Source organism: Rattus rattus, chromosome 3 (assembly GCF_011064425.1).
Source record: "Rattus rattus isolate New Zealand chromosome 3, Rrattus_CSIRO_v1, whole genome shotgun sequence".
Taxonomy (NCBI): domain Eukaryota; kingdom Metazoa; phylum Chordata; class Mammalia; order Rodentia; family Muridae; genus Rattus; species Rattus rattus.
This window is the reverse complement of record NC_046156.1, coordinates 165699504-165723877: the sequence shown is the minus strand read 5'-3', so window position 1 is coordinate 165723877 and position 24374 is coordinate 165699504.

Genomic DNA, 24374 nt, shown 5'->3' with positions numbered 1-24374 from the left:
GAACAACTGATTCCACAATGACTGATTTTGGAAAGAAAGTTTCTACAGCTGAAACTGGACAAGGATATACATGGACATTAGAAGCAAAAATAAAATCATTGCTAAATATTTAGCTCATCTTGCATATTGAGACTACTATAAATTTATTATAACTTTCAAGCTTTCTGTAAATATAAACAGGACAAATTTAGTATATTTATGAGTGACAGGAGAAATATATTTTGTGTTAAGAAATGAGATTTGTGAATGAGGTAGAAAATAAATATTTATAACTATTTTTAATTGTGTATTTTTATTTAAATTTCAAATGTTATCCCCTTTCCCACTATCCTATCCAGAAAACCCTGATCCCAACCCCCTTCACCCTGCTTCTATGAGTGTACTCCTCCACCGACTCTCTCCAGCCTCCCTGCCCTGGCATTTGCCTAAACTGGGGCATCAAGCCTTCCCAGGAATGGGCCTCTCCCCCCTTGATGCAAAAAAAAAATGTAGTTCTCTGCTACATATAAGGCTGGAGACATGGGTCCAATATCTACTTATCATTGAGTATATGTCATATGTATTCTTTTGTAACTGGGTTACCTCACTCAGGATAATATTTTCTAGTTCAATCCATTTGCCTAATAACTTCATGAAGTCATTGTTTTTAATAGCTATGTAGTACAATGTTGTGTATCACATTTTCTATGTCCATTTCTCTGTTGAAGAACATCTGGGTTCTTTCCAGCTTTTGGCTATTATAATAAGGCTCCTATTAATATAGTGGAGCATTTGTTCTTATTATATCCTGGAACATTTATTGGGTATATACAGGAGTGGTAAGCTGGGTCCTTAAGTAGTACTATGTCCAATTATCTGAGGAACTGAGCACAGATTTCCAGATTGGTTGTACCAGCTTGCAATCCCACCAACAATGAAGTAGTGTTCCTCTTTTTCCACACCCTCACCATCATCTACTGTCACCAGAGTTCTTGATCTTAGCCTTTCTGACAGGTATGAAATCTCAGGGCTGTTTTGATTTGCATTTCCTTGAAGACTAAGGATTTTGAATATTCCTTTTGTTACTTTAAGGCCATTTGATATTCGCAGGTGAGAATTCTTTGCTTAGCTCTGTACTCCATTTTAATAGGGTTCTTTGATTCTCTGGAATCTAACTTCTTGAGTTCTTTTTATACATTGGATATAAGCTCTCTACAGGATGTAGGATAGGAAAAGAAACTCAAAAAACAAACAAACAAAAAAAAACACAAAACACATGTTCATCTAATTAGATGCAGAGAAAGTATTTTAAAAATTCAACAACCCTTCATGTTAAAAGTCTGGAAAAGATCAGGAATTCATGGCCCATACCTGAACAGAGTAAAAGCAATATACAGTAAACCAGTAGTCAACATTAAACAAAATGGAGAGAAACTTGAAGCAATCCCACTAAAATCAGGGACTAGACAAAGCTGTCCACTTTCTCCCTATCTATTTAATATAGTACTTGAAGTCCTAGTCACAGCAATCAGACAATGAAAGGATATCAAAGGGATACAAACTGGAAAGGAAGAAGTCAAAATATCACTTTTTGCAGATTATATTATTATATGCTTTAATAAACCCCAAAAGTTCCATCAGAGAACTCAGAAACCTGATAAATAACTTCAGCAAAGTGGCTGGACATAAAATTAACTGAATTCAATGTTCATCCTCTACATCAAAATCCACATTCAATTCTTCATAGAGTTAGAAAGAAAAATTTGCAAATTCTTTTGGAATTAGAAAAAACCCAGGATAGCTAAAACTATTCTCAACAATAAAAGAATTTCTGGGGGAATCACCATCCCTAGCCTCCAGCTGTATTACAGAGCAATAGTGATAAAAACTGTATGGTATTGGTACAGAGACAGACAGATAGACCACTGGAATAGAATTGAAGATTCAGGAATGAACCCACACACCTATTGTGTACTTGATCTTTGACAAAGGAGCTAAAACCATCCAGTGTAAAAGAGACAGCCTTTTCACCAAAGTTGCTGGTTCAACTGGAGGTCAGCATGTAGAAGAAGGCAAATTGACCCATTCTAATCGTCTTGTACAAAGCTCACGTCCATGTGGATCAAGGGCCTCCAAGTAAAACCAGATACACTGAAATTAAAAGAAGAGAAAACTGGTAAGAGTCTCAAAAACGAGGGAACAGGGGAAGTTTTTCTGAAAAGAACTGCAATGGCTTATGCTGTATCAAGAATGGACAAATGCAACCTCGCAAAACTCCAAAGTTTCTGTAAGACAAAGGACATTGTCAAAAGAACAAAACGGTAACCAACAGATTGGGAATATTTATAAATTTTATTTAACCAAGATATAAGTCACAGAACACATGAATCTCAAAAAGAAGGAAGACCAAATATGGATGCTTCAGTCCTTCTTAGAAGGAGGAACAAAATACTCACAGGAGGAAATAAGGTGTCAAAATGTGAGCAGAGACTGAAGGAAAGGTCCCCCACCTTGGGTTCCATCCCATATACACCCACCAAACCTAGACCCTATTGCTGATGCCAAGAAGTACTTGCTGACAGGGACCTGATATAGCTGCCTCCTGAGAGGCTCTTCTAGAACCTGCCAAATAGAGAGGTGGATATTTGCAGTCAATCATTGAACTGAGAATAGGTCTCAAATGGAGGAGTTAGAAAAAGGATTAAAGGAACTGAAGGGGTTTGCAACATCACAGGAAGAATACAATATCAACTAACCATACACACCAGAGATCGCAGGGACTAAACCACCAACCAAGGAGTACACATGGAGAGACCCATGGCTTTAGTCACATATGTAGCAGAGGAAAGCCTTGTTGGACATCAATGGGAGGAAAGACCCATTGTCTTGTGCAGGGGCAGTGTCCCAGTGTTGATGAATGCCAGGGCAGGGAATTAGATGGGAGTGTGTGGGTGGGTTGGTGGGGGAGCACCCTCATAAAAATGATGGGGGGGAGCGAGGATGGGATACTGGTTTCGGGAAGAGAAACCCAGAAAGAGGATAACATTTAAAATGTAAGTAAAGAAAATATCCAATATAAGAAAAGAAAAAATAAATTTTGCCTAAGACTGAATGAGGACATTTTGTGCTAGTATATATATTTCAAAAACTCTCTCTTTGTATCACAAATGTACTAGTGATCACAGTCATCTATTTTCCAGAGAAGAATGTTATACTTTTGTATTTTTGCTGGCTTCCAAATCGTTTCTCTGGGTTTCACTCCTGTAATTTTAAGCCTACTAATGTCTAGGGATTTGACTATTACTTCATTTACCATAAAACTTGTCTTGACAATACAATTATGATGTGATACTAAGAGCAAAATACTTAAACTACCTTCTTTGTAAAGTAAAACGAAGTCATACATAGGAAACATGAATTTCTGTGCATGCATGTTATTAGTATTTAAACATGAATAAATGTGATAAATGGGGTGTGAAAGTTTTAACAAACAGTGTTCTAAATTACTGAAATTGATGCACTAAACTTACTGTAATGGAAGTGTGAAGAAAATACATTTATATGAAAATTTTCTGTACTTCATATATAACTCTTTTACCTTTGTATCAGGCTAGGTGGGAGGATTTTAATTTGACTTACTTGAATTAGAATGAACTGGAAATTTTGGGACAACAGAGTGGAGAATTAGTTAAAATCTATTTTCACACTTCTGAAACTGCAAGATTAGAAAAAGTTTTCCTGAGAGAATAGAAATTGGTATGAGACAAATATCATGCTTTCCCTCATTCTGTCTTTAGAGCACATGTTATTAACTGTATTAAATGAAAGAGACTCCAAAGGTACGGGTGTCATACCCAGGTGAGAAACTCCTTTGAAATCCCAAGTACTTACAAGTTGGGAGTACTACTGACTACAAAAGAGCCAGCTCACTACGGTCACCATATGATTGGAGGGAAAATACTTAAATAAAAAATTCACTGTCATTGTGTCTTTCAAACACAGTGTCACATCTTATGAACATTACACAACCACCAAGAACAGACAGCATAAAAATATAATTTGCAATTCCCTGAAAAAGAGTTTCTGAACTTGTAGAGTTCTGATATAATTAACTTCAAGTCCAGCATGTGATCAATTTCAAATAGCATAGTCTATTGAAAATACAAAATAGCCACTCTCTAGAAACATTTGCTACTTTTTGTAGAGAAACTTCACATGAGCATTACTTGCTCTATTAAAAAATGAAGACATAAATGTACAAAAGTGTATGAATATGTTGATAGAAATATTACTTGTACAAAATAACATCTAAGTCATTGTCAAAGGTTAATGAATACCTTCAGAGGCAAATTTTGTATCTGAATATATCAATAGCATATTAAATTATTAATCATAATATTTTAACAGAAATTAGGAATATATCCCTGAAAAATATCTTGCATAGAAAAAAGTTATAACTAATTTCTGGATATGTCACCTGTGGTAATAAGCGAGCTTCATTCAGAATTATAGCAAACTATCCAGGGAAGTACAGTATACTACAAAAGGCAGACAAATTTTGTTTTTCCCCTCCCCCTAGTCTCTCTCTTTTTAAATTAAGCCTGACCAAAAGACTAACTTTAGATGAGACATTTTTCATGTGGAGAAATGTATACCAACTTATAAAATGTAATTTTTACATGATACAGGGAAATTCTTGAGAAAGGAAGACCTGGGAATGGGGAGATGGGTTACTTAACCCTTAGCACATAAGTTTTGGACATTTGCCCTCCTGCACACACACACATAGTCTGATGGAGATGGTGAGTGACCTATAGTTGTTGTACTCTAAAGGAAAAGACAGTAGAAATAGTGATTCATTCAGCTAGTCAAATTCCCCCTATTGAGGACTCTAATTCAAGTGAGAGTTCAAACCCTGCATCCAGGAACCTATGTAGATAAATAATGAAAAAAGAAATGATTCAAGAAGATTCTCAACACCGTGTTTAAATGTCTACAAGCATAAACACATATGTTCATTCACAGCCACAGGCAAACGTCCATCTTGACACATGCAAACAAGATTACATACATGTAACATAGATGTAGACATAGAGACAATACACCTATATTATATATTCACAACCACATACACATACATAATTGAAGGGAGAGTCAGTTAATGTTAATATTTGGCTACCAGAGAAGAGAGAGCAATAAATAGTGAAAAATGATAAGGCAAAAACCAGAGAAGTTTCATATATTTTTAAGAAACAGAAAAAAGTCAAAAGGACCTTATGTCTAAAACCTTTTTATGTTTGGTTCTCTGATTTTAGTTTTTAAGTATGTTTAATGAAAACAATTTGTATGACACAATAGTATATTTAAGGAGCTGAATATGGAACTCCTCAAAATGTAATAAGGCTAAAATGTTAAAGTGTTCTAGCTGTACTTTGCCTGGAAGTGTATGATTCTGCACATTTGTACATACTCCTTCAAGCTCGTATTATAGCTTTCTTAAATATGTAACATTTCTTGTAAAAATGCCTTAAACACTTAAATATATTATGAAAACAAACAGAAAAACTAGTAAAAGTTTTGATGTGCAGAGAAGTATCAAATAGTTGAACCATGAAAAGAAAAGATTCCTTGGGAACATTTATATAGAGTAGCAAAATAGTAATAGTATGTATTTAGTCACTTATCTATGTTATATTCTTCTCACAATTGTGATGAGACAGGGAAACTCTTTTCATAGAGCAGTATGTATGTATATTTTTTGCTGTTTTCTGCTGAGCTAGGGTAGAGTTTGTTCTATTTCACCCAGAAATAGATTCTGACTACTGATGATGTGTAAAATACCCTTAGGGCACCTTGTCAAAATTACAATTCATAACCTTAAGGAAAACAAAGCAAGATACCTTGCTACAGGGAGCATTCTTTGTCACACAGGAAGTTTACCTCTGTAAAACTGATGATTATTAGAGTTGAGAGATCTTTAGTGGTAGTTTCTTTCAAATTTAGCCAGTGACAGGTAGATAAGAAATCCCATTATATGTCTACCTGTTTTGTAATTAAGGGGCAATCTCATCCACTTCTTGACAAAAGAACTTTAAACTTTGGCAACCAAAGCTAATAGTTTAAGTGAGCTGAAGTTTTATGCTTTTAAAAAACGTTGCAACATTTTTCCTTAGAAGTAAGCTGTGCCTTTCTACCACATGTGACAACTCAACAGTTAGCATGGAATGTATGCTTCGAGGAAACATGGAGAACTAATAAATTATTTGACCCAGTGTTGTGAAATTTTGATGGCATCAATTGAACCAATTATACTGGTTATAAATTCTGTTTTAATAACAAAATCTTACTTCCCAGCGAAGTGGCCTTATTCAAGTTAGCTACTATATGCAGCATCACAATCAAAATATGGAATCCAGTTAAGAATGATGGGCACATACTGTGCAGCACAGTAATGTTTTTCATTTATTTCATGCAATAATATAATTATAAATGAACAAATAATAATATTCCTACTTTAACTTTCATGTAGAAAGTATATGAATGTTGTTGCCCTATATCAGAAACAGTACATGCAACCCTATGTATCTTTATTTTTAAAGGTTTTATTTTATGTATACCAGTGTTCTATTTGCATGTATGCTTACATGCCAGAAACAGACATGAGATCCCAGTATAATTAGGTGTGAGCCACCATGTGGTTGCAAAAAATTGAACTCAGGACCTCTGAAAATCAGACAGTTCTCTTAATGGCTGACCCATCTTTTCTGACCTCTAGTGTATCCTTATAAAGTTATACAGGAATACGTTGCATCTGAAACTTTCCAGTCAGTTACAAAACTCAAATAAGTGTGTACATGGGCTGTTGAATTTTAGCATCTTATAGTCATGCTTCCTTTTCCTTAATGAAAGTCTCTGCATTTTTAAATTCAAACATGTCCATCATTGCTTCTCTCTCTCTCATAATATTTGCACCCCTGTTTAAAGCCTTTATATATCACTTCCATGTATGGACAATAAACCTTTAGAAAGAAATCTTTTAGTGTTAGCTTGCCTTTCTATGTACAAAAATTTTCTTCCTTCTTAGGCAGAAAGATCCAAAGGCTTCTCTCCGAATAAAATCTAAGAATTTCTCTAAATAAAGGAGCATACATTTGGTGAGAAGCTTGGATGCTATTTATACTTTTTGTTTTAAGAAAAAACTCATGAGTAATTAATTTTTTAATGGGCCCTCGGGAGCCTCATTACTTCCTGGTATCTAACAGGAAGGGTGTGTACTTTTGTTTCAGAAGAGAACAAAACAAATACGTTGTACTGCCTCAAATTTCTCCCAGAAAAAGCCCGGAATCTATAGACCATCGAGCTGACAAGGTGTTCTGACCTACTTTGAGATTCATCTATATTGTAATGTATATTAATAATTCATGAACTTGGTGATATGTCTCAAAATTTGTACTTGTGGCATTTAACAAGCTAAGGTGGGAGAATTACTAGTTTGTGAGCAACCTGGGTTGTATAGGCAGACCCTGGTTCAAAATGACAATATCAGGGAAAAAAATAGAAAAATAACAGGACAAAAATTATTTGTTTCTAAGTCTGATTATATATCATATATTGATAAGCACCTAAGTTATTTCATATACTTGACAATTAGAGTATAAAGCTCTTCATTAGCATATTAGTATTAGTTAAATTCACAAATATATTGTGTAATTTCTGTTAGAAAAACAGCTAAATATGGAATAATTTGTTATGAGTGAATAAATATGTGTTTTAATTCTCTATAATTGCAAAATTAACTTTGAGATGATTTTAATTTTTATCAGCATAATCTAACTGCATTTAGTTTTATATTTTGTAGAGTTGTAGGTAGACATGTAAGGCCCTAAATTCATAATCCTCTTGCTAAATGCTATGTTTATTTTTTCACAATAGTGTGTCTAGATATCATAGAATTTTTAATTTGCATTTTTAATGGTTAAGAATGCTAGTCTTCTTTGTGTTGTGGTTATATGTCACCTGAGTCACTCTACCGAGGAAGTGTCTGCTCAGGTCTGAAACATGTATTTTAAACTGTGTTGTGAGTATTGCTACATTTTAAATTAGGGCACATATATTCCATTTCTAGATATGACTTGCAAATATCCTCTCCATTTCTATAACTTGTATTACTGTGACTATTAATCCTTTTATCAATATCTTTGAAAATTAAAAGATTTTCCTCTTTGCTACTATATTTTGAAATTATTTTTGTTTAACAGAGGTTTAAAAAAAGAGAAAATGACTTGTGAAATATTAACAAATGAAATTTACTACTACATGGTGTTTACACACTAGACAGAGAGGATGGTACCCCAATTCCAGAATAAATTCAACTTTTAGAACATTAAGAGAATGGTTGGTATTCACTTCATTTAAGTACAAGAGGTCATATCTACAAGATCAGAAGTTGAATAGAAAAAAATTCCCATCGTATAATACTTTGTTATTAATCTACTTCCTTCTGTTTTTCAAATGCTATATTTTATTTTTATTAATGTCTGTATTTATTCACTTTCCATAACAATTGCAGATCCCCTCCCTTATCTCCTCACAGACCAACCTTACAAGTTGTTTCCCCATTATCCCCTTTTCTTCTCCTCAGAACACAGGAACTCCCTTTGTGTACCACACTGTACAGGCACATCAATTCATAGCAGGACTAAGCATATACTTTCCCACTGAGGCCCAACCAGGCAGTCTGGCTAGTACAAGGGGATCTAATGGTAGTCAAGAGAGTCAGAGATTGCCCCTACTTCAATTTTTAGGAACCCACATGAACAGTAAGCTGTACCTGTGCTACGAATGAGTACAGTGTCTATGTTAGCCCCTGTAATTACTTTGGTTGGTGATTCAGTCTCTGTGAGCCACCATAATCCCAGGATAGTTCATATTGTAAGTCTTCTTGGGATGTCCTTGACAATTCGAGCTTGCTCCTATCACCTACTCTTCCACAAGTCTCACTGAACTCCACCTGATGTTTGGCTCTGAGTCTCTACATCCCTAGGTTCCTATCTGCAAGCATAGCAGAGTATCATTACTAGTATCACAGGTTGGGTCTCTCACATTTGATGAGTCTCTTTTGGGAGCAATGCCCTAAACCCCTCCATTATTGATGTTAATATTATAGTTAGAATTAAGTATGACTGGGTTCATTAAGAGCTCAGAAGAATGGAAAATACCCAGCCAGCTGCAGAAGGCTAATGCAAATCTGGTGGTCAGGTTGCCTAATGATATGACAAATTGTGACCTTTGTGAGAAACCGACATCTGGTGGTCAGGTTACCTAATGATATGACAAACTTGTGACTGTTTTTGAAACAAACCAACATCCTGTTGACATCAGCCAATTACCTGACAACAGGAGTACTGTGTCCTTGGCTTTGCATATATATTTTCTGCTTCTCTCCTCCCTGTGTCACCCCTGCTATGGTATAAATTCAGCCTTGGGAAAAAGTAAAATTTGTTGCCTTGAACAGACTCTTACCTTGGCATGCTTCTTTGCATCTCTTGTCCTCCATCCTCCCAACCTCTCTTGTCTGCCCTGCGGGCCGGGGCATGTCTCAAGTTGTGTGACCATTAGTTGGCTATTCCTCAGTCTCTGCTTCATCAATATTCCTGTACACCTTGTAGCCACGAAAAAATTTGGGTGGAATGTTTTTTGTGGGGGTTGATGTCCCCATTGCTCCACTGGAACTCCTACCTCATTATAGGAGCTGGTCACTTCTTTCTCCACAGACACTGCTGATAGGAGTCCCAGATTAAGTCATCTCCATAGAATTCCTAGGGCCTCCCTCATTCCAAATCTCCAGCTAGTCTCAAAAGTGCTCCTATGAAATCTGTTCCCACTTCCAACCATCTCCCACGCCCCTCTCCCCACACCTGATTTCCATCTTCATTCTGCTTCTCACTCACTCTCCCATACTTTTTGCTCCTTCAATCCACCTTTGAAGATTTTTTTGTCTCTTCTGATGGAGAGCTCTACTTACTAATCTCTTTAGGTTTGTGGATTATAGCATGGTTATCCTTTACTTTATGACTAATGTCTGCTTATAAGTGAGCACAAACCATGCATGTCTTTCTAGGTCTGTGTAACTTCATTCAGGATCGTCCTTTCTAGTTCCATGCATTTGCTGATAATTTCATGGTGTATTTGATGTTAATAGCTGAATAATATTCTACTGAGTAGATGTATGTAATATACATTAGTTTTCCCAACATTTTATCAGACAATTCCTACAGCTGATAAACACCTTTAGCAAAGGTACATGATACAAGATTAGCTAAAAAAAATCTTTTATACAAACCATAAACAAATAGGATGAGAAACAAATAAAGGAAACATCACCCATTATGATATACTATACATAATATAAAATATCTTGGTGTAACTCTAAGCAAGCAAGTGAAAGATCGATCTGACAAGAATTTCAAATATCTAAAGAAGAAATTGAGGAAAATTTCAGAAGATACAAAATTAATAAAATTGGCCTACCTATCAAAAGCAACAATTCAGTGCAACTTCCCTGAAAAGTCCAACCAAATTATTTACAGAGCTTGAAAGAGCAATTCTCAGCTTCATATGGAAAAAAAATACCCACGATAGCTAAAACCATCTTGTACAATTAAAAAACCCCTAAGATATCGCCATCCCTGATTTCAAGTTATACTACAGCACAATAGTAATAAAAACTGGCATAAAAAGACAAATTGATCAATGGAATTGAATCAAAGACCCAGAAGTAAACCCACATACCTACAGATACTTTATATTTGACAATGAAGCAAAAGCCATATAACAAAAAAAAAAAAAAGACAGAATGAAAAAAGAAAGAATCTTCAACAAATAATGCTGCTCTACCTAGATGTCTGCATGTAGAAGAATACAAATATACAAATATTTTATCACTCTGAAAAAAAAAACAAGTACAGGTGAATAAAAGTCCTCAACATAAAACTCTCCACACGAAATCTAATATAAGAGGAAGTCAGGAATAGCCTGAAATTCATTAATAAATGAGACAAATTCCTGAATAGAACACCATAACTCAGGGATACATCAACAATTAATAAATGGAACTTCAAGAAACTGAAATGCTTTGGCAAGTCTAAGGGTACCATCAATAGGACAATAAGGCATCCTTTAGAATGAGAGAAGATCTCCATCAACCCAACATCTCCAGAGGACCAGTATCCAAAATAAATAAAGAATTCAAGAAATTAGACAGAAAAAAAACCCAAAAAATCCCACTTAAAATGGAGAACAGAGCTAAATGGAGAATAATCAACAGATAAATCTCAATTTCCAAGAAGCACTTAAGGAAAAATGTTCACTCAGCACCTTCCATCATCAGGGAAATGCAAATCAAAACAACTTTGAGATTCTATTTTAAACCTGTCAGAATGACTGAAACCAAAAACTCAAGTGATAGTACATGCTGCTAAGGATACAGAGCAAGGGACATATTCCTCTATTGCTGGAGGGAATGCAAAGTAGTACAACCACTTTGGAAATCAAATTGGCGAATTCCTTGAAGACTGGTAATAGTTCTACTAAAAGACCCAATTATACCACTTCTGGATGCATACCCATTAGATGTACCACTAGACCACAAGGTCACTTGCTCAACCCTGTTCATAGCAGCTTTATTCATACTAGCCAGAAACTAGAAGCAACCTAGCTGTCCCACAACCAAAGAAAAGATAAATGCTACCCTTACGTATACAGGCCCCAGGCAGTGGTAAAGACTTTATAGCCTGGCCTAAAGACATGGGTTTGCACCCAAGGACTCATGTGATAAAGGAGACAACTGACTGTCATAGGTAGCCCTCTGATCTCCACTCATGTACTCTGGCATACAAACATATCCACAAAGAAAGAAATACATGGAATTTTTAATTCACATATTATTTCCTAAAGATGACACTAGAAACAATATTATTTTGGTTTCCTTTGGCCAATGAAGTTGATGCCACAACTAAACACCCCAAGCAGCAAATGGTTGGCCTTACATTTTTTTCCTAAATATTTCAAATATTTAAATGTTTGTTTTAGCCTATTTTAGTCTGCAAGATACCAAAGTATATCAGCAAAGCAAACATGGAGTTAACAAAAACTGAGACAGACAATTAAATATTTAATGAACAAATGTTGCAGTCTATTACTTACACAAAAGCTATCTTAGATTAAAAGTTGGCTAATCAATAAATGAATAATAATCATATATATACACACACGTATATATCAATGTTTCTCTGCATTTCACATGACAGCATTAAGATATGCCTTAAAACAGGAAAATAAGTGTGAGTTTATGAAATTGCCTAGGAAATAAAAATATTGGGTATTTTAGAATAGTCTGTGTATTCAATAGTCTATATATACACTAACCATTTTCTTAATAAATCTGTTGATGAATCTTATATGGATCAATAGAATTTGCAGTGATTTTCATTGAGTTTAATTTAAATCTGGGTGTCTGTCAAAGAATACTGTAATTAGTTTTGGTTCTGATCTGTGTGTACAATATAACTGTACATGTACTATTAAAATTCTTTTGTCAGTATTCTTTCATAATTTTACTGCCAAAGAACTTTCCAATACTTTTGCTGAGATCCCACATTTACGATTAAAATGATCCATTCAATAATTATTTTAGTTGATTCTGAAAATCAATTATTAATGCAAAAATAAAACAGGGAAGATGTTCTTAGTTTGTTCTTTATTTGAAAATTTCAGCCAATTAAAATCACAAATTCTGTAAAAGTGATGATTGACCTATCAGTACTTTATATGTCAAATTTTTAGATGCTGATGTATTTTTATCTATGTATGCTTAATATACACATGTTTACATGGAATTTTATGTAGGAATGGTTTATATTTGTTTATGATTATTTTGAATACTTATTTTTACAATTATCTATTTGTTTTCAAAAATCACTTTTGATAAAGTAGTAAAATTAATGAATTTCTCAGATATTAGAAATAGTAATTTACTCAAATTGCTATGTTATTGAATCATCATAACTCTATTTGCCATTACTTTTAAAATATAGGTATCTTACAGATCTCATTATCTGTACATGTAGCTGCTAAGAGGATATCTGTACAAATATGCATAGAGATACATATAGAAATGCAACCTCATAACACTGAAAATAATAAGCCAATTTTTGTGGAAATGAACTTGTTAATGCTAAATTTTTGCTGACATCCCACTGATGTGCAAACTGCTTTACAAAATTCAAAAGCTATCTCATGAATTGTAAGGGAGATGGGAAGAAAGAGAATAATCCAACCATAACCAAGCATATTTCACTGGTACAGTTTCTAGTAAATTCTCCTATAATCTATACCTGAAAGCTGGGAAAAATGAATAGGAAAGATGAGGTGACAGAAGGTGTCCATCAGAGTGACACCAAAGGTTTTCTGTTGAACAGAGCAAAGGAACATACCCATAAAGTGCATCTTATACTTTGATATTTATTAGATTTTATTCTACCTTTGCCCATTGAGAAGTTTTATACATTTCTCATAAAAATGTCATCTTCCCAGAAATAGATTTTACACATACAAAGAAAAAACATGAAAATGTGGAAAAATATACATTAAATTACATTTCATATACTGAAAACATAAAAATTAAATTTCTTAGTATAATATTCTTACTGTAAGTTTTACCACAATTAAAAAATTGGAGTACTTTTACAATATTTAGAATTATTTTTCTAAATATCCAAAGTATTAGAATAAAAATTAATACACCAGAAATTAGAGGATGTATATGTGATAGTAAATTTTTAATAACTATTACTGAAACTTTATAGTACAGCATATGTTAAAATAAGTGATGTGAAATATGAGGTTTGGGAATGGTAATAATCAAATAGGTGAAAAGCTGTATGCTTCCTTTTCAAATTCATCTTCAACATATGAAGATAAGCCATTCATCTCTCACAACTACCCATAACTTACCTACCTGAACAGAGGTGAGGTGACAAGTCTAGCTATATGCTTTGATTTGAGCCTAAAATATACTACCTGACATAAAAATGTTAAGAGTTAAGACATCAATATTCTTTCTACAATTTTTTAGTGTAGGCATGTTGCAGCAATTGTAGGCTACTGTTAAAATAAAATAAAGAAAGAAAATGCTTAAGCAAAATTAAAATGCTAAATTTCAAGTAATATAGTATATCTTTGAAGTCATACTGTACAAGGAAATATCATTACAAGTATGATCAATGCTTTCAAGAAGCTAATATAATAATTAGAAATGTAAATATGCAACAAATGAGCTGTCATTAAGGTAACCAGTGAAATTTTTGGAACATTCTTTCCTATTCTTTACAATATAAAATAAATAATATGACTAATATTACATGGAAATAGAATTAGAAACATAATAAGAAGCAATCATATACAGATACTTACTTAATTAATCAAATAATATATCCCAGACTACAAGCCTAGAAATGGTTCAAACCACAGTGGTTCAAACCCAAAAACACTACACAGACCTGACCATAAGCCAATTTGATCTTTACAACTATTCATTTGAAAATCTTATCCCTAGGTATACCTTGTTTTATATCAAATTTTCAAAATTCTAACCTGCATGATCCACCTCTTGTAAATTTTAACAAAGAAATTCTTTTCATTAAATCAGTCTTTTTTTTTTACTTTTCCCCCAGTAAATCACTCTCTATTTATAATATAATGAATAGTCAAACTTTTTTATTAAAATTAGATTATTTTCTTATACAATTCGTCCTCACCACAATTTTACTTCCCTCTATATCTCCCAGCTTCCCTCTTCCTCTTCCCCTGAGATCTACTGTCTGCTTTGTCTCTTATCAAAAGAGACCAGGCCTCCAAGAAATAACAATGAAACATTACAAAACAAAGAGACAAACAAATATACCATGACAGTCCTCACACAGAAATTGTACAAGGCAAACCAACTGGAGAAAAGGAGTCTCAGAACGAAGCAGAAGAGTGAGAGATGATCCCCCTCCAACTGTTAGGTGTTCTGTAAAAATGCCAAGGAAGCAGCCATGACATATATGCAGAGAACATGGTGAAGATTCCAACAGGCCATGTGCTTCCTGTTCCGGTCTCTATGAGCCCCTGTTCCCTCTATTTAGTTGATTAAGTGGACTGTGTTCTCCCAGAGTCCTCTCTCCCCTATGAATACAGTAATCTCTTCCTCTTACACAGGATTCCCTGAACTCCATGGGGAAAAACTCAATGGAGACCAGTTTAGACTCTTTGCAATGACAAGGTCCATCATACCAAAGGAAACTACTGATTCAAAAACAGAATCACTAAAACAATACTGAACAATTGAAAAAAAAAAGAAAGAAAGAAAAATCTGCTAAAAGGGTCATCATCTGCTAGTCCCTGTTGTAGTGTAGAGTTTTAGTAATGAAAATCATATAGTATTAGCATAAAAACAGATTTAATGAAATACACACTGGAACAAAAAAGAAAAAAAGGATAAAAGATCATCAAACTAGCCTTATCAAACTAATTTTAACCAGTACAAAAAATACGTACTGGTCAAACTGGATGTCCACATGTAGAAAAATGCAAATAGACCCATATTTATAACCATGCTTAAAAATCAAGTCCAAGAGAACCAATGTTCTCAACAAAAAACCAAATAGACAAGAAAATTGGGAATAGCCTTGAATCCATTTACACAGGACACAGCTTCTTGAATAGAACATGGAGAGCATAGGCACTATTTAGAAATGGGTCCCCATGACACAAATTTTTTCTATCAGGTAAAGGACAAAAGGACATGGTCAATAGGAAAAAAAAGCAGCCTACAGAATGGGAAAGTATTTTTACAATCTCCAGAAGTATATGGACTAATCAGGTCATCATTAGAGGACTAATATGCAAAGTACATAAAGAACTTAAGAAACTAGATGTCAAAAAGCAATACGATTAAAATTTGAATACAGACAGAAACAGAGAATTTCCTACAGAGGAATCTCAAATGGCTGGGAAACAAAGAAATGTTCAACATACTTAGCTAATCAAAACTGTCTTAGATTGCTCCTTATACCTTTCAGAATGGCTAAGATCAATAATACAACTGACAGCTCATGATGTAAGTGTAAACTTGCACAAATACTCTATGAACTTACAAATGTCCCTGAGTTTAGTGAGCCCAACATTAACAGTGTCTGTTGAAAATAGCCAGTCTCTCACCTATTATCAAAATATCAATATAATTTGCTTGTTTCTTAATCCACAAGTAAAGAACTAGGATACAAGCATATTAAAAGTAAAATCCACCAACCAGCCTTGTCAAGCAAACAGCTTGCTTAATGTCCAAAATTAAGGACTCGTTCACAATCATATGTGCCCTGAGGGCCTTAGGTGTTTGTTATTGTCCAATTCTGCTATCCACTGCACAGAGAGATTGTCAAACAGGAGGATGCCAGCACCAGTTAACATGTTTCCCTGTATTTGCTGCTCATCCACAGTCCCGATATCTCCATTATATGGAAGTTCGCAATTGAAATGATGCTCAACATTCAACACTGGCTTGCTGGCCTCTCTGCATGAACTCGAGCTCCAGTGCAAATTTCCAAGCCTTAGCTACTCTCTATTATGTCTTCATATCTTCAAAGACTTTGCCAGTGGGAGACTCTAACAAATCAAGTTCAACTATCAGCTTGAGATGTATTCTTGACCTCTTGTGGACTACAGCTTCTGTGTGTAGGATCTGAGCAAATAGTTCCCACAAGTTTTTATCTCAGTGATGCAGGTATCTTCTAAAATAATAGCTAAATGTTAAGCTTTAGATAAAAGTGGCTGTTGTGGCTGCTAAACAGACTTTATTGTTAAAGTTTCACTGTTACTACTTAATATATTTTTCTTTGCGGAATTTTAAGTTATTAACTGGCCAAGAGTAATTTACAAGGATAAAAATATATTAGATTTATGTTGAAAGGTAATCAAATGCCACTTTTTAAAAATATAATCTTTAAAACTTCATTTACAAATCAGAACAACAGTGTGGATTACTTATTGACACTATTAGTTTTTAAAATGAGAAATACTCTTTAATAAATACCTTATTGTAATTCAATTTATTTCAACATTTGTATGTACATTTATGTTACCTTATTTTATGAAAGAAATAGTAACATGTTTCCAAACTCAATAATTTTTTAAGGTAAATGACAATTCTCACAGAAATATGCCTTAAAGTTTTAGCTTTCTCGTGTGTGTGTGTGTGTGTGTGTGTGTGTGTGTGTGTGTGTGTGTGTGTGTGTGTTATACTCTGTTAGAATTTCATACAGGTTTTTCCAAAGTTTTCTTGGATCCATCTCTTCTTTTCTTCCCAGAAAAGATTGTGTCCCCCCAACCCCCTCCACAAACTCCCATCTCATATTAATCAAGTCCAATCTTTGCTGCCCAAGCACTGCTCTGTAGGAAGTGTTCCCCTGGAATCCAGTAGAGAATGCTTACTAAACCTGATGTTATGATCTTAGGGGAATCCTATGTTCCTTTTTACAGCAGCTAACAATTGCAAGTAGCCCTATAGCTAGGAATGAATTGTTTACTCACTTTCACTTTCAAAACTGGGGCTTGGTCTTTGAATTTGGTCAGATTTCAGGTAAGATGTCCCAATTGTTTTCTCCTTTGTCCAGAAAAAAAAAAACTGCTAAAGGTGGAACATACAATTTTAGGCTTGGATTTTTTAAAAAGCTACTTTTAATAAGAGTTCTCACATGCTTTAACACCCCACTCCCCAGCACACTGTTCAAAAGTAGGGAAAAAACGATGATACTAAGACAAGGAGATATGGACCTGTTTAGAAATAGTTCAATGGGGTGATTCAAATCTCCATTTGTTAGGGCACCAGCAGTCCAGTCTAGGAGTTTCAGGATACCCAAAAGAATCATCAGTAGTGGCACAATCCAATAGAAACTGCCAGGCCTCCACCAAATTTGCAAGAGTTATCTAAATATCCAGGACCACCAGGGACACTAGAAGTTCTCAACCATTCCTTTCCCAATGAAATGAAGATCAGCAAAGTTGAAGATATGAAACCAATAGGTTGCAAAGCTAGTTATACAAGTACAAGTGTGCCAACACTGTCTACTAAGTCCTATTCATACTCTCTCCAAATATCACATAGCCTGCCACAGGTCTTGTATCAGCAAAATGGCACTTGAGTCTGTCTTAGCCAAACACCATGTAAATCTTTCTTAGCAAAACACCACGTGAGGCTGCATCACCTGACACACCCATAAATTTCTATTTCATAGAACAGAACAAAGAATTCTCAAAAGAAGAAATACAGCTTAAAAATGTATTTTCCCTTAGCTATCATGGAATTGTAAATTATATTTTGCAACTTGATTTCATCAAAGTCAAACGACTAAGATTTGAAGATAGGTTGAGAGAGAGAGATGTGGATATGTGGTGAAAACATACATAACATTTTTTACCTGATGTAAAAAATTTCCACTGTTATAGCCACTGTGGAAATTACTCAAAAAGTTGTTAATAACTGTGAGGCGACAGGCAGTGACAAGGTATCCTGATTCCTGAGACAGGTTGAATCCCCAGGTGACCCTAAAAGGTACTGCTGGCTCATTCTCAGCCTCCCAGATCAGGGTGTCACTAGCTGCACCCCCACAGACCCCAAGAGAGAGGTTTGAGACAGACCAATTCACATAAAGCAATGCCCCAACCCCCTCCTCCACAGGTAAGGGAATGAGCACAGGTCACATAGGGTCAGGACAGATCCATCATAGAAACAGGACCACGGCCTCGAATATATAGATGGGGTCTGATCCTGCCAAAAAAAACAAAAAACAAAAAAAAAACTATTTAACTGTCCTGTTCATAATTAAAGCAGTGCAGGAATTATTCCATCATTGAGAGCATCTGTCATAAGAGCTGTAACACTGCCACTTGTGGAAGAGATCTGCTTTCCCTGAAATCACAGCCAGAAGCTCCCCTGTACTCCTCACCAGCTAGTCAGTCTCCTACTGACTCAGCCCAGCCTAGCAAAGGAAGAGCAAGCAGCAGAAAGGAGAAGGACCTACATCTGGGGGCAGCGGAAGCTCTTCCCCCTCCCTGCCTGAGTTCTATCCACCTCTCCTGAACCCAGGCAGCTAGCCTGCAAGAGATCTCTGTGAAGAGCCCAGGCATGCCAGAGCCCTACACATAACCTTACCACAAGATTCAGTTGGAACACTATTTGTTCTCTACACAGTGGACCCATATCTTATACAGACACCTACTTATCAATCCTCATTTTTTTTTCAATTCATTATAAGGAAGCAGTATGAAACATCCTTCATCTGGTGGGAGGATAGTGGAAATGTGTTATTTTTCCATGAGAGATTATTTCTTATTTATTGAGAAAAATAAATGCTGTAGGTGAACGCATAGAGCTACACACAATCTCTCTGAGTGAGGTAACCAGGATACATATTTTACATTTCTCATATTTGTGAGTGTTTGCTTTTGATTCCCATGAAGTATTTTTCAAACTACAATGATCTCAGAGAACAAAATGGGAGTAAAATTCATTTTCTGGTTAAAATTGAGAAAAAAATCTAAGAGTTGAAATCTGTGCTTGGCATCATTATCAGAATAGCCATGATGTGAAAAGTCATAGGCGATAAAAGAGAACCAAGTACTATGTTTCTACTAAATGGAAATAATATTAAACCAATTCTAATGGTCTATTATTAATGCATACTGAATTTATTATCTCTTATGTGAGATATTTTTATTTATAATAATACAAAATAAACACAGAGATCCTTAACTGTACTTGGCTTAGGAAATAAGAAACTGTAGAATATTATTTATAAAATCACCACACAATACCTTCTTCCTCAGGCTTAGACTTCATTTAAGAATAGTGCTTAGAAAATTCAGCCCTAGAAAGGATAATGGATGGAAAACTCCAACTAAAGGAGGGAAATACCCCAGAAAAAGCAAGAAAATAATCTTCTTGCAACAAACCCAAAAGAAACATAATTTCCCATCTAACAACAAAAATAAAAAGAAATAACAATCACTATATTTTAATATTTCTTAACTTCAATGTACTCAATTCACAAATAAAAAGACATAAACTAACAGACTGGATATGGGAAGTAGCCCTAGCATTTTGTTGCTAAAAGAAAACACCTGTCAGTGACAAAGACAAAGCATAACCTATAGAAAAAGGCTGGAAAATGAATTTTCAAGAAAATGGTCCCAAGAAACAAGCTGGAATAGCTCTTCTAATATAAAATACAATCGACTTTCATACAAAAGTTATCAAAAAAGATAAGGAAGGATACTTCATATTAATCACAGGAAAAATCCTCTCAATGCTGAATATTTATGCTCCAATTGCAAGGGCACCTACCTTCATAAAAGAAACCTTACCAAAGCTCAAGGCATACATTTTGCCACACACAATAATAGTAGGAGACTTCAATAGCCCACTCTCTTCAATGTAAAGGTATGGAAATAGAAACTGAACAGAGACATCAAGAAACTAACAGAAGATATATACTAAATGGTTTTAACAGATATTTATACATCATTTCCTCAAAAACAAAAAAATATACCTACTTCTCAGCACCTCATGTTACCTTCTCCAAAATTAACCATATAATCATTCACAGAATAGGTCTCAACAGAAACAAGGTGATGGAAATCATCCCATGCATCCTATCAGATCACCATGGACTAAGGCTGGTCTTCAACAACAATAACAACAAAAACAACAAAATGACAGAAAGCCTAGATACACATGGAAGTTGAAGAACACGCTACTCAATGATAACTTGGTCAATAAAGAAATAAAGAAATTAAGTATTTAAAAAAAACAAAGATACGACATACCCAAATTTATGGGACAGAATGAAAGCAGTGCTAAGAGGAAAACTCATAGCCTTGAATGTCTCCAAAAAGTAACTGGAGGGTACATACATTAGAAGCTGGGACACTTAAGAGCTCTAGAAATAAAAGAAGTAAATACACTCAATAATAGTAGACAGCAGAAATAACCAAACTCAGGACTGAAATTAACCAAGTTGAAAGTGAAAGAACTATACAAAGAATCAACAAAACCAGGAACTGGTTCCTTAAGAAAATCAACAAGATAGCTAGACTAACCAGAGGGGACAGAGTGTGTTTCCAAATTAAATAAATCAGAAATGAAAAGGGAGACAAAATGACAGAATCTGAGGAAATTAAAACATACCCAATCCTACTACAAAATCTTATATTCAACAACGGTGTAAACTATGAATGAAAGGGACAATTTTCAAGACAAATACCAGGTACCAAAGTGAAATCAGGATCAGATAAAACATCTAAACAGTCCCATAACTCCTAATGAAATAAAAGCAGTTATTTAAAATCTCCGAACAACAACAAGAAAAAAAAGGAAAAAAGAAAAGAAAAAAAGCACAGGATCAGATGGGTTTAGTGGAGAATTCTATCAGACCTTCATAGAAGACCTAATAAGGATGCTGTCCAAATATTCCACAAAATATAAAAAGAAAGAACACTACTCATTTCCTTCTATGAAGCCACAATTATGCTTATTCCTAAACCACACAAAGACCCAATAAAGAAAGAGAACTTCAGATCAATTTCCCTTATGAATAGCTATGCAAAGATACACATAAAGACCACACAAATCAAATCCAAGAACACATCAAAATGAACATCCATCACAACAAAGTATGCTTCAACCCAGGGATGCAGGGATGGTTCAATACATGAAAATCCATCAACATAATCCACTATGTAAACAAACTCAAAAGAAAAGAATATGATCATCTCATTAGATGCTGAGAAAGGGTTTGACAAAAGTCAATGCCCCTTCATGTTATTAACAGTCTTAGAAAGATCAGAAATCCATGGCCCATACCTAAACATAATAAAAGCAATATATAGTAAACTAGTAACTAACATCAGATTAAATAGACAGAAACTTAAAATAATCACTCTAAAATCAAGGACTAGACAAGACTGAGCACTCTCTCACTACTTATTCAATATAGTATTCAAAGTCCAAGCCAGAACACTCAGACAATAAAAAGAGGTGAAAGTGATACAATTTGGAAAGAAAAAAAAGTCAAAATATCACTATTTGCAGATGATAAGATAGTATACTTAAATGACCTCAAAAGTTCCATCAGAGAACTACTAAGTCTGAAAAACAACTTCAGCCAAGTAGCTGGATAAAATTAAAACAAACAAATCAGTAACCTACCTCTACTCAAAGGATAAACTGGCTCAGAAAGAAATTAGTGATATGACACCCTTACCAATAGTCACAAATAACATAAAATATTTGGTGTGACTCTAACCAAGAAAGTGAAAGACAAAAACTTCAAGTCTCTGAAGAAAGAAATTGAAGAAGATCTCAGAAGATGGAAAGACCTTCCATGCTCATAGATTGGCAGGGCCAATATAGCAAAGATGGCCATTTTGCCAAAAGCAATCTACAGAATCAATGCAATCCCCATCAAAATTCCAACTCAATTCTTCATTGAGTTAGAAAGAGCAATTTGCACATTCATTTGCAATAACAAAAAACCCAGGATAGCGAAAAATATATTCAACAATAAATGAACCAGTTAGGGAATAGCCTTCCCTGAACTTAACTATATTACAGAGCAATACTCATAAAAACTGTATGGTATTAATACAGAAATAGGCTGATAGATAAATGGAATAGCATTGAAGACCCAGAAATGAACTCACATTCCTATGGTCACTTGATCTTTGACAAAGGAACTAAACCATCCAGGGGAAAAAAGATAGCATTTTCAACAAATGGTGCTGCTTCAACATGAAGTCAGCATGTACAAGAATGCAAATTGATTCATTCTTATCACCCTGTACAAAACTCAATTCCAAGTGGATCAAGGACGTCCACATAAAACCAGATACACTCAAAGTAATAGAGGGAAAAGTGGGGAAGAGCCTCGGACACATGGGCTCTGGGGAAAATTTGCTGAATAGAACACCGGTGACTTATGCTCTAAGGTTAATAATCGACAAATGGGACCTCATAAAACTGCAAAGCTTCCTAGGACAAAGGACACTTTCATTAGTACAAAATGGCAACTAACAGATTGGGGAAAGATCTTTACCAATCCTACATCCAATAGAGGCCAAATACCCATTACATACAAAGAACTCAAGAAGTTAGACTCCAGAGAGTCAAATGACCCTATTTAAAAATGGAGTACAGAGATAAACAAAGAATTCTCAGCCAAGGAATATTGATTGGCTGAGAAGTACCTAAAGAAATGTTTAACATCCTTAGCCATCAGGGAAATGCAAATAAAAGCAAACCTGAGATTGTCAGAATGGCTAAGATAAAAAACTCAGTTGACAGCAGATGCTGGAGGATGTGGAGAAAGAGGAACACTCCTCCATTGTTGGTGGGATTGTAAGCTGATACAACCACTTTGGCAATAATTCTTGAGGTTCCTCTGATAATTGGAAATGGTACTAACGTAGGACCCAGCTATACCACTCCTGGGCATATACTCCAAAATGTTCCAACATATAAAATAGACAAATGCTCCAAATGTTCATAGCAGCATTATTTATAATACCCAGAACCTGGAAGGATTCCAGATGTCCTTCAACAGAGAGATGGATAAAGAAAATGTGGTACATATACATAGTGGAATTCTACTCAGCTATTAAAAATAATGACTTCATGAAATTCATGTGCAAATGGTTGGAACTAGAAAAGGTAACCCAATCACAAAAAAACATACATAGTATGAATTCTCTCATAAGTGAATATTAGTCCAAAGGCTTGAGCTGGCCAAGATACAATCCATAGAGCATGTGAATCTCAAGAAGCAGGATGACCAAAGTACAGATATTTCAGTCCTTTATAAAAGGGTGTCAAAATATTCACAGGAGGAAATATGGAGACAAAGTTCAAGAAGAGAGTGAGGGAATGGCCATTCAGAGCCTGCCCATAAACATACAGTCACCAACCCCAGACAATATTGCTGATGCTAATAAGTGCATGCTGACAGAAACCTGATATAGCTTTCTCCTGACTGGATCTGCCAGAGCATGACAAATATAGAGGAGAATGCTAGCAGGAAAATATTGAACTGATAATGAGGTCCCAATTTGTGGAGTTAGAGAAAGGATTGAAGGAGCTGAGGAGGTTTTCACCTCCCAAAAAGCAATACCCACCAACCAGAGCTACCAGGGACTAAACTACAACCCAAAGAGTACACATGGACAGACACATGGCTACTAATCTATATGTAGCAGAGGATGGCCTTGGTGGGCACCAAGGGTGAACCCCTCAGCATAGCAGAATC